This window comes from Corvus cornix, chromosome 5 (assembly GCF_000738735.6).
Source record: "Corvus cornix cornix isolate S_Up_H32 chromosome 5, ASM73873v5, whole genome shotgun sequence".
NCBI lineage: Eukaryota > Metazoa > Chordata > Aves > Passeriformes > Corvidae > Corvus > Corvus cornix.
Window position 1 is genome coordinate 637,891 of NC_046335.1, and position 9,934 is coordinate 647,824.

The 9,934-nt window shown below is 51.0% G+C and overlaps 1 long non-coding RNA gene across 1 annotated transcript; it reads left to right on the forward strand.

Moving 5' to 3' along the window:
* The first annotated feature begins 5,208 nt into the window (after positions 1-5,208).
* LOC109146043 lies at positions 5,209-9,711 on the forward strand. Its single transcript, XR_002047811.1, has 3 exons — positions 5,209-5,632; positions 9,183-9,413; positions 9,533-9,711. It is a non-coding gene; the product is annotated as an uncharacterized LOC109146043 (long non-coding RNA).
* The last annotated feature ends 223 nt before the right edge of the window (positions 9,712-9,934 follow it).

Sequence of the window (9,934 nt, forward strand, 5' to 3'; positions counted from 1 at the left end):
CAGCTAAACCCAGCCATGGACTGCACAGCTAAACCCAGCCATGGACTGCCACAGCTAAACCCAGCCATGGACTGTCACACAGCTAAACCCAGCCATGGACTGCACACAGCTAAACCCAGCCATGGACTGCCACAGCTAAACCAGCCATGGACTGCACAGCTAAACCCAGCCATGGACTGCCACACGCTAAACCCAGCCATGGACTGCACACAGCTAAACCCAGCCATGGACTGCACACGCTAAACCCAGCCATGGACTGCCACAGCTAAACCCAGCCATGGACTGCACAGCTAAACCCAGCCATGGACTGCACACGCTAAACCCAGCCATGGACTGCCACACAGCTAAACCCAGCCATGGACTGCCACACAGCTAAACCCAGCCATGGACTGCCACAGCTAAACCCAGCCATGGACTGCACAGCTAAACCCAGCCATGGACTGCCACAGCTAAACCCAGCCATGGACTGCCACACAGCTAAACCCAGCCATGGACTGCACACAGCTAAACCAGCCATGGACTGCCACACAGCTAAACCCAGCCATGGACTGCTCACAGCTAAACCCAGCCATGGACTGCACAGCTAAACCCAGCCATGGACTGCACACAGCTAAACCCAGCCATGGACTGCCACAGCTAAACCAGCCATGGACTGCACACAGCTAAACCCAGCCATGGACTGCACAGCTAAACCCAGCCATGGACTGTCACAGCTAAACCCAGCCATGGACTGTCACACAGCTAAACCCATCCGGCGTGGCTTCTTGGGACCGGCGGGTCCCTCTCCTCTCCACACGGAGCCTCCTTTCTGCAGCCAGCACACTTCGTACTTCGCGCTGAACTGAATGTTATAAATAAAGTCTGTAATTCATGCGATTATGTATAAAACTGGAATGTAATCAGACCATGCAGAGACAGAGTTTCAACCCCCCCCCCCACCAGCCTGGCTGAGAGGAAAATTTCACAACGCTAAAAGAAGTTCTCGCACAGATGTAATCAACAAGTGAGGATTTCACTCAGGTGGGGTTGGATCTTATCACCGGGACATTGACACCATGACTACTTGATCACCACCTTCTGATATCTACATCTCATCTGATTCTGGGAACTAAAAATAACTGTTCCAGAAACCAGAGATGGCCCATCCATCATCCAGGATGACCCACTCATCACCCAGGATGGACAATTCATCAGACCCAGGAAATGCTTTGTGCAGCCCAACTTCGGGACAAGAAAACATCATGAATATGCTAAAATTACGAGAAGAATAGAATTAATTCGGACTCTGCCCAACAACTGTATAAGAAGGAACCAGCTGAAGCAGCACCCGTGAACTTGGGAGCTCTGGTGCGATAGAGATCAGATCTGTGCGTGTTCACCCAGCTCCGACCCCGGGCTCGGGGCTGCTTTTCTCCATCGTGGCTTTTGAGACCGATATTTCGGTCGCATAATAAATGTTATTTCTTTATAAATTTTGATTGGGCAATTTGGTTTATCTTATGAAGAAGACACCACGCAGCCAGCAGCACAAAGGGAGCGAGGCTTTCTCCACTGCAAAGCCTGAACAAGAACACTCTTCAACACAGCGGCTTCAGAGTCAGAGAGAAAGAGAAAGTGAGTCCTGTGGGACGGAGCTGAGCATGGCGACGGGAGAAAAGAGGGCGGTGCCGCGATTCTCATGCGTAGCTTAAAAACCTTCCTGCATGCCGTGGTAAGAAACTGTAATACCACAAACTGTTTGTCTCTTTAATCCATTTGAAGTACATGGCAGGATGGAGAATTCACGTGTGGCCCATGAAGATTGTGAAGAGTGCCTATGCCAGGCTATATAGAAGCAGTGAGAGGCTTTTAGAGACTTGTGGCAAAGAAAGCCTTTGTGTGCAGGCCAAAATAACTTATCCTTAAAAAGATTAATAACCCCATGTGATGGCCCATCTTTGGCAGTGTGAAGGAACTGTGAGATTTTTCAGGGCAGAGATGTTTACACACAGCAGATTGTTTCTTTCCGGGCGGGTCTGCTGTTGGTGGCAGTTTGGGAACCACGTGCAGCTGAAGAAAACCCTTTTTTCCTTAAGCATGAGAAAGAGACTGTCCAAGAACTGCAACACTGACTAAAATCCCATGCTCTGTTATCCTTTGTGCGAGTTGGGTAAAAGAAGGGAAGTGCTGGCAGAGAGGGGAGGTTTGCTTTAATTTCTTGTTATTTCTTTTTACTTTTAATTCTGTTAGTAATAAAATTCTTTCTTTGTACCACAGCTTTTAAGTTTGAACCTGTTTTGCCTCACAGCTCTCTAGTTTTCCTCAATATTTTCTTATTTTCCCCCTATGAAAATAACAGATTTTGTGTGCTTGATGCTCAGCTGCATCAAACCACGACACCACTGCTCGCTCCTAGTCCATGGGAAAGATGGGAAGTGCAGGAGCAGCCCCTACAGAGTTTCCACTTCCTCCAAATATTTACTGGTTTAGGGAAAATCCCTGTGCCCAGAGACAAGTGAGGATAAAATATATTTAAATGAAATCCAAAGGTTTGGACGAGTTTATTTTTAGCAAAGCCAGCTGGGGTTCGAAATTTTGCTTCCAAGGGAAATCCTGCAAAAAGCAAGGCACGAACAGAGGCGGAGAAATCAGAAAGGAAAGTTTTACTTTAGAATATTCCTGCAAGACAAATAACTTGGGGGAAAAAAACTGGAGGATATCAAAACACCAGGAACGGTTCCAGTTTCCATGTTGTTTCCACTCACACACCCAATGTATATTTAATAATAAAATGTTACAGTGTAATGAAATCAAGCAGCCCATTTGGAACACAATAAACGTCTGAATGGAAGCACAACATGGAAAAGTTTTTAAAAGATAATGTTAGAAATTCCCTGTGCACCTCCCCAGGAGTTCAGGTGCTGTTTTTCATGGATACCCCCCACTCCTGCTGTCAGCTCCTGAGGCTGCAGAGCTGCAACAGCAGCGAGCTCAAAGCATTCCCTGAACAAAAGCAAAGCACAGAAAGAAATATTTTCTTTCCAGAACCTTCTGATCTATAGAATTGCCCAGAGATTTCCAGGGTTTGTGCATTCCTACCCTGGCAAGGGGAAAGCCCAGCACAAACCAGGAGACATTAAATGTGTTTGTAACTGAAGGCTCTCTCAGCCAAGGAGATGATTTTTATTTTATTCTTGAGCTATCAAATCCAAGCAGCTTTGATCATTACCGCTTCTCCTTTGTTTCCTGGGCTTAATTTTCCTTTCTTTAGAAGAGAATTATTTCCAAGGTGTCCAAACTCCTGCTGTAAAGGCAGTAGGCTCTGCCAGGAGAGGAGCTCCCAGGGGCCCTTTCTGTTCCTGTTCGCATCCCCCAGAGCACCAAGGAGTCTGTTCAGAGCCTCCCACTCCTTCAGGAGGGGACAGAAAACCCTTCAGGCTGGTAATACTCATTTGAAAGCCTTCTTCAAGAGCCAGTGACCTAAATAGAGCTGAATTTCCTGGATTTATCCCGATGCTGCTGCTCCCAGGAGATGTGAGCACAGAGACTCCGTCCTGCTGTCCTTGGGATAACAGGAGGAACCTCTGGCTGCGAGCTCAAAAGCGGGGGCTGAAGTGATGCACAGAGACAAAAATATCTTCTAGGAGTCTTTAAAAAATTCATTACTGCTCTTCCATTAGCCAGCATGAAAGTCTGAAAAGTATTTTGGGAGTGCTGAGGGGCCTTTTCCTGCTGCTACGCCAGACCCTGTGGGAAGGGGCAGCCCCAGTCCCGCAGCATTGCTCACTCTGCCCTGCCCTGTCCCCAGGAGAGGCAGTGGGACCACTCTTGGACCCAAATGGAGCCCGGATCCATCTCTTTTCTTGGAAGGAAAGGGACTCAGGGACAATCAAGGCTGTGGCTGTGGCAGCTCCCAGGGGCGCAGCTGACGGGATGAGCTCCGACTGCCACCGGCGGAGCGGGGCTGATTCCGGCAATCTCTGCCATCAGCGCCTTTGTGGAATTAATTGAATTCATTATGGACACATCAGCTCCTTCCACAGCCACCCCGGCCGGGGTCTGCATGGGCTCCTGACAGGGGCAGCCTCCCCGGGCTGACACGGGCACAGCAATTCAAGGATCTGCAAAATCACTTGGATTTAATTGCTGGGAGTGCAGGAAACAGTAACTGCACCAGGAGGCAACTCCAAGCACCAACCACCCACAAAGGGATACAAGCAACCAAATCTCTTCTCTTTTATCCCCCAGCTCCCATAGAGAAATGTGCAGCTTTGAGCTGCGGGATACCACAGGGGCAGTTTCCTCTGAGCCCCGTGTCCTGCATCCCAAGCTTTACTAGGACGAAACTTTCCATGCAAAAGGAGACAAGAGCCCCTTGCAGGGCCTAAAGGGACTCCAGGAAAGCTGGAGAGGGACTGGGGACAAGGCATGGAGGGCCAGGAGGCAGGGAATGGCTTCCCAGTGCCAGAGGGCAGGGCTGGATGGGAGATTGGGAATTGGGAATTGCTGGCTGGGAGGGTGGGCAGGGGCTGGGCTGGAATTGCCAGAGCAGCTGGGGCTGCCCCTGGATCCCTGGCAGTGCCCAAGGCCAGGCTGGACATTGGGGCTGGGAGCAGCCTGGGACAGTGGGAGGTGTCCCTGCCATGGCAGGGGTGGCACTGGGTGGACTTTAAGGTCCCTCCCAACCCAAACCATTCCAGGATTCTGTGACAGATCTCACTGCAGAGCCAGGCTGTGCCCAGCCCTCCTGCCAAGCATTTCTCTGGAACGGTGCCGCCCTCCTTCACCAGACAAGTGCAGAAGCCAAAGGTAAAAACCTCCACCGATTTCCCAGCTGTGAGCACAGAGCAGCCAGAGCTGGAAGGGAACAGCTCCAGGCCCAACATCCCCGATCCATCCCTGTTTCCTCACGAGGAAAGCCTGGACAGCTCGGCCGGGCAGGACTCTTGTCCTGCTTTTTCTTCTCTCTGTGGTACCCAGTGCCAATAAAACATTTTATCTGCTCCCTCATGTAGTTTCCAGCAGGGAAGCTTTACTGTGGGAATCATCTCAGCCGAAAGAAAAGGAGCTGTTTAGAACATTCCTCCCCTAATTACCGAGCTAATTAACAGCAGTGCCATTTACCAGGCGGCCCAGCTGACTCACTGATCCCTAAAAACCCCTAAAACCTTTGAACAAAAGTCAGGTTTAAGTCCTAAGAGAGCTTTTCTTTTTCCTCCAGGGCGCTGAAGACCTGGGCATCTCTTCTCTGTCATGAAAGGGCTCAAGGAACAGCGTCAGAGTCAATCCATCTTTCCTGAAAATCAGGATGTGCAAGTCCTGGAAGAACCTCCGGCTGCTGGAGCCCTTCCCCATCCGGTGCTCCCTGACCACTGGCTCTGCATTTTCTCCTGGAGACTCCCATGCAAGCCAAGGGTTAATGGATAGTCACACCTATTTAAGCTCTGGTGGCAGGAAGGAAGGAAATTCGGAACACATTCCAGGAGTTGAGGCTGAGGGGGTGTGATCCCTGCGTTGTTCAATGCCCTGCTGTGTGCCAGGCAGCAGAGACACACCCAAAGCTCCCGAGGAGACAAAAGGAACCCTCCCCCGTCGCTGGCCATTCCAGAAATAATTGACACCTTCTCCCCGATCCTGGCTGCTCCTGATGCAGGTGAGTGATGCTGGAACCAGGCTGGGAAACGGGGATTTAGAGATGAGGCTTTTGCAACTTGTGCTTGCTTTTAACAGAGCGATAATCTGCTCTACCACATTCCCCACTAAAGCCTCGGCCTGGCTTGAAGTTTTCCATCTTGCACTGCCCCGTGTGAGGGTTTTTAGGGAAAGTTGGGTTTTCCTACTCACACATTTGTAAGTTTTTAATGAAGCCCCTTGAAAAACACGAACTTGCTTATAGAGGGTTAAATTTTAAATGGAATTGCGCAGAATCACTGAGGGTGGAAAAGAAGTCCAAGGTCAGCAAGCCCAGCCTGTGACTGATCCCCACCTTGACACCAGCCCAGAGCACTGAGTGCCACCCCCAGTCCTTCCTTGGACACCTGAAGGGGTGGGGACTTCACTGAAGGCCCTTGAAATTCCAAATGGAAACAGCTCCCATGACTTGCGCAGCATCTTGAGCATCCTTGGTCACTGGGAGCAACGATCCCCAGAAAGCCGGAGTCCCGGAGGCTCTGAGAAGGCTCCAGGTCTCCCTGCACTGGAACTGGGAGGTGGGAAAGGGCGGGGAGTGTCACAGCTGGAGCGGCTCCAGCACTGCACCAGGGTCAGCAGCAAAGCAGAAGGGAATAAATTAAGTAAATTAAAGCTTTCCTGCCAGTGCAGCCGAAATAAATCGGAAGGAAAATGTTCCCACATCTGGTTCTGCCTCGCCCCAGGGACTCGTGTGACAGATGAGGACGGCACAGAGGAGTGAGGAGCTTTTCCCTGCATCTGCCACGGCCAACATTCCGAGTGCCCTGGAAGCTTGTGCCTTCTGCTCGTCGCAAGGACAGGCAGCCCCAGTCCCTGCTGGCTCGTGTTCCAGGGACAGAGATCTGCCTTCCCCTGGCAACAGCCTTGGGATTCCACGCACATCCCTGCTCTGGGAGGAGCCAGCCCGGCGGTGCTGCCCCTCTCCCCATCGGGGCTGTGCCTCAAGGAACGAGCGCCAGCCCAGTTAAACTCTCACAACACCTGCAGGAGTTTGCAGCAGGGCTGGCGAGAGGATTTGAATTCTCTGCGACCTGAACTCCTCATTTAGGAGCTGACTGCTGCTTACAATGCTTAATTTGTTACTAAGGGCTCAGTTCTAGAAAATCCCCAAATATGGGAGCCCATGAAGATGCTGAAGGTCTGCAACGCTTCCCAGTGAAACCCTGAATTTAACAGTCATCCCCCAGCACTCACCCAGCAGCTGCAAAACACAAACTAAATGGAAAACCAGCTGCAGTCTCAGCCAGACAAACCCCAGTGCATTTACTGGTTTGCCAAAGTGACGTGTGGATGTGGCACCAGGGGACACGGGGCGCTGCTGGGGGATGGTTGCACTCGGTCTCGCAGGGCTTTTCCAGCCTAAAGGATTCCATGATTCTGGTATTTTCTGACACCTTGCTGATATTCTGTGCTCTGTTGAGGACTCCAGAGCCAGTGTCCCCACTGCCACCAGCCTTCCTGTGCCACCACACCTCCCACCTGCTCCAGTTCCATCCCGTACCCAGCACGGTGGGGTCGGGGCCCCTCTCCCACAGGACGCAGAGCCCCTCGGGCTGCCAAGCCCCACAGGGGACCTTCTCCATGTGACCAGCAGGGTGGCACTGCCCAGGTGACACTTGGCCCCCAGTGCCACCCTCCAGCATCTGTTCCCTTCACGCAGAGCCCCAAACCCCCTCTCCCACCCCAGCTCCCTCTCCTTCCCTGCAGATCTCCCTGCCTGCCCACCCACTCCAGCTCCTGGAGCCTCAGAATGTTCTCAAAAGCAGATTTGAACATATTTGACCCAAGGCTGGACTCACTGATCTCAGAAGACTTGAGCCTCACCTGAACGAGTCCCCCAGAGCCACACACACCCCCCGATCTGCCCCAGCACCATCCCCAGGGCTTTGAGTCTGAGGAGAACCTCAAACCACACCCCTGGAAATGTCCCCAGGTGCCATCCAGGGCACAGTGGGACCCTCAGTGCTCAAACCACTTCCTAAAGCTCAGCTTTGGGCAATTTGGGCAGCTCATCCCACTGCACCTCCAGCAGAGCTCCTGGGAGGACCAGAGCCAGGGTTAATTTGGTAGAGGTCATCAGGGCTTTGAGAATGAAGCTACAAATCCCTTTAAAAATTAAACCAATTGAGGCTCACCTCGCTGATAAACTGTGAACCAAGCAAGAAGTGGAGTTAATTATTCTGTTAAAGGCAGATTTTCCTGCCCACACTTGGAATTATTTCTGCCATCCCCCCACAGATCTCCGATAATGTTAATGAACTCCAGGATCTGACTGTGGGATCACTCGGCTGCGTTGAAATACTCATGGTGGGGAGAGCTCCTTGGAAGTGATAAAGGAGGAACCTCGTAGGTATCAGAGTGCCACTATCAAAGGGGAAATCAGCTTCCAGGGAGAACAGGAAAGCTGATGCAGCCTAAAATGCAAATCAGTGTTCACGTAGCTGCTGAGCTACGAACTGCTGTCGGGGTTTAAGGTGAATTCCACAGAAATCTGGGCCTGGAAAATGGATGTTTCCCTAATCGGTGATTCCTAGAATTTTTAAGGTTGGAAAAGACCTCCAGGATCACCAAGTCCACCTGCCAACCCACCCCCACCACGGTCAGCACTGCCCCGTGTCCTCAGGTGCCACATCCACTGTGTTCTGAACACTTCCAGGGATTGGGGCTCCCTGTGCCAGCCTGGAAAACCCTTCCATGACGAAACTTTTCCTGATCTCCATAGCATTGAACCAGGGAATGGTTTGGGTCAGAAGGGTCCTCAAAGCCCACCCAGTGCCAGCCCTGCCATGGCAGGGACACCTCCCACTGTGCCAGGCTGCTCCCAGCCCCAATGTCCAGCCTGGCCTTGGGCACTGCCAGGGATCCAGGGCCTGCCCACCCTCCCAAGGAGGAATTTCTCCCCTGGTGCAACTTGAGGCCATTTGAGGTCAGTTCTGAGTATTTCCTCTTTCATTAGCCAACCCTTTTACCAAATCTATCTCTGAAGAGTTCTGGCTTAAAGATGGAGTCCCAGAAAGACCTGAGGTGATAAAAAAGCTTTCCAGAAATCCAGAAAGGAAATATTTATTCCTGAGTTACTTTTCAGCTTTCACTTTGGTTTTGGAGAGGTGAAACCTCAGTGAAATTTGAAGATTTCACCCTTTCCTCCTCTTTCCACTCCTGTTACTGAGCCCCACCTTTCCATCAAGCAAAATTCTGTGTTTTGTTCAGCTGCTGCCTGGTGCAAACCCCATTCCCAAAATTCAGCAGCCACCCCTGGCCAGAGGTCAGGAACAGCTCAGGACATCACCCTGCCAGCTGCACCTTCTGCGAACAATCCCACGCTCCAAAAACCTCTGCAGGAAACTCCCCAGGGCCCCTCAGGGCTGTGCAATGAGTGCCACCACTCCAGGAACTCACCAGGAAAAATGATCTCAACCTTTCCCGGCCTGCATTACCCCCTCAGCCTCCCCTTCTTCCTGCTGGGTTCTTAATTCAGCTCCAACCTTGTATTTTTTATTCTTTTTTTACAGTCTGGTTGCCCAAATTAGCTGCAGCGTGCTAAGAGGAACTGCACCAGAGCCACCTAATGAGATGCAAACCCTGCCAGCGCTCTTCTATCAATATCTCCCAGAGTATTTCCTGTGGGGGCTGGGCTTTGCTGGGATCTGGAATTCCCAGTCATTCCCATCCCCCTGCTGGGATGAGTTCGAGCCAGACTGGAACACCTGGAGCAAGGTGGGAAACTTCTGCTCCTGCATGAGGTATGAAATTAGGGTGGGAAATGTTCTCCGGAGTAATTTAATCCAGCTGGAATCCCTGAAGCTGGAAAAGCCCTCCCAGACTGATTCCAAGCTGTGCCCAATCCCCACCTTGTCCCCAGCCCAGAGCCCCGAGTGCCACGTCCAGGAATTCCTTGGGCACCTCCAGGGATGGGGACCCACCCTTCCAGTGCCCGACTGCACAAAGTCTGCAAGGAACTCCCAACCTCTGGATTTTTCCTTATTTTCAGGAAAAAAGTTGCTTTTTCTCCACTCAAATCTTCTGAATTTGTACTCAATAAAAAAAAGCCTGATTAATTCCGAAATGATTCTACCGACTCACTTACATAATCCACTCATGTATCTATATCCTGTATTTCTGGTATTTTTAGGATAAACTTGTTATAAGAATTTGTTAAAACATGAAAATGTGTTGGAGCAAATATTTTTGTGTGACTCCTCCCAGAAAAATTGGGAAAATATCTCTATTTTTGCCTCATAAAACTGCATGGAATGTCTGTAGC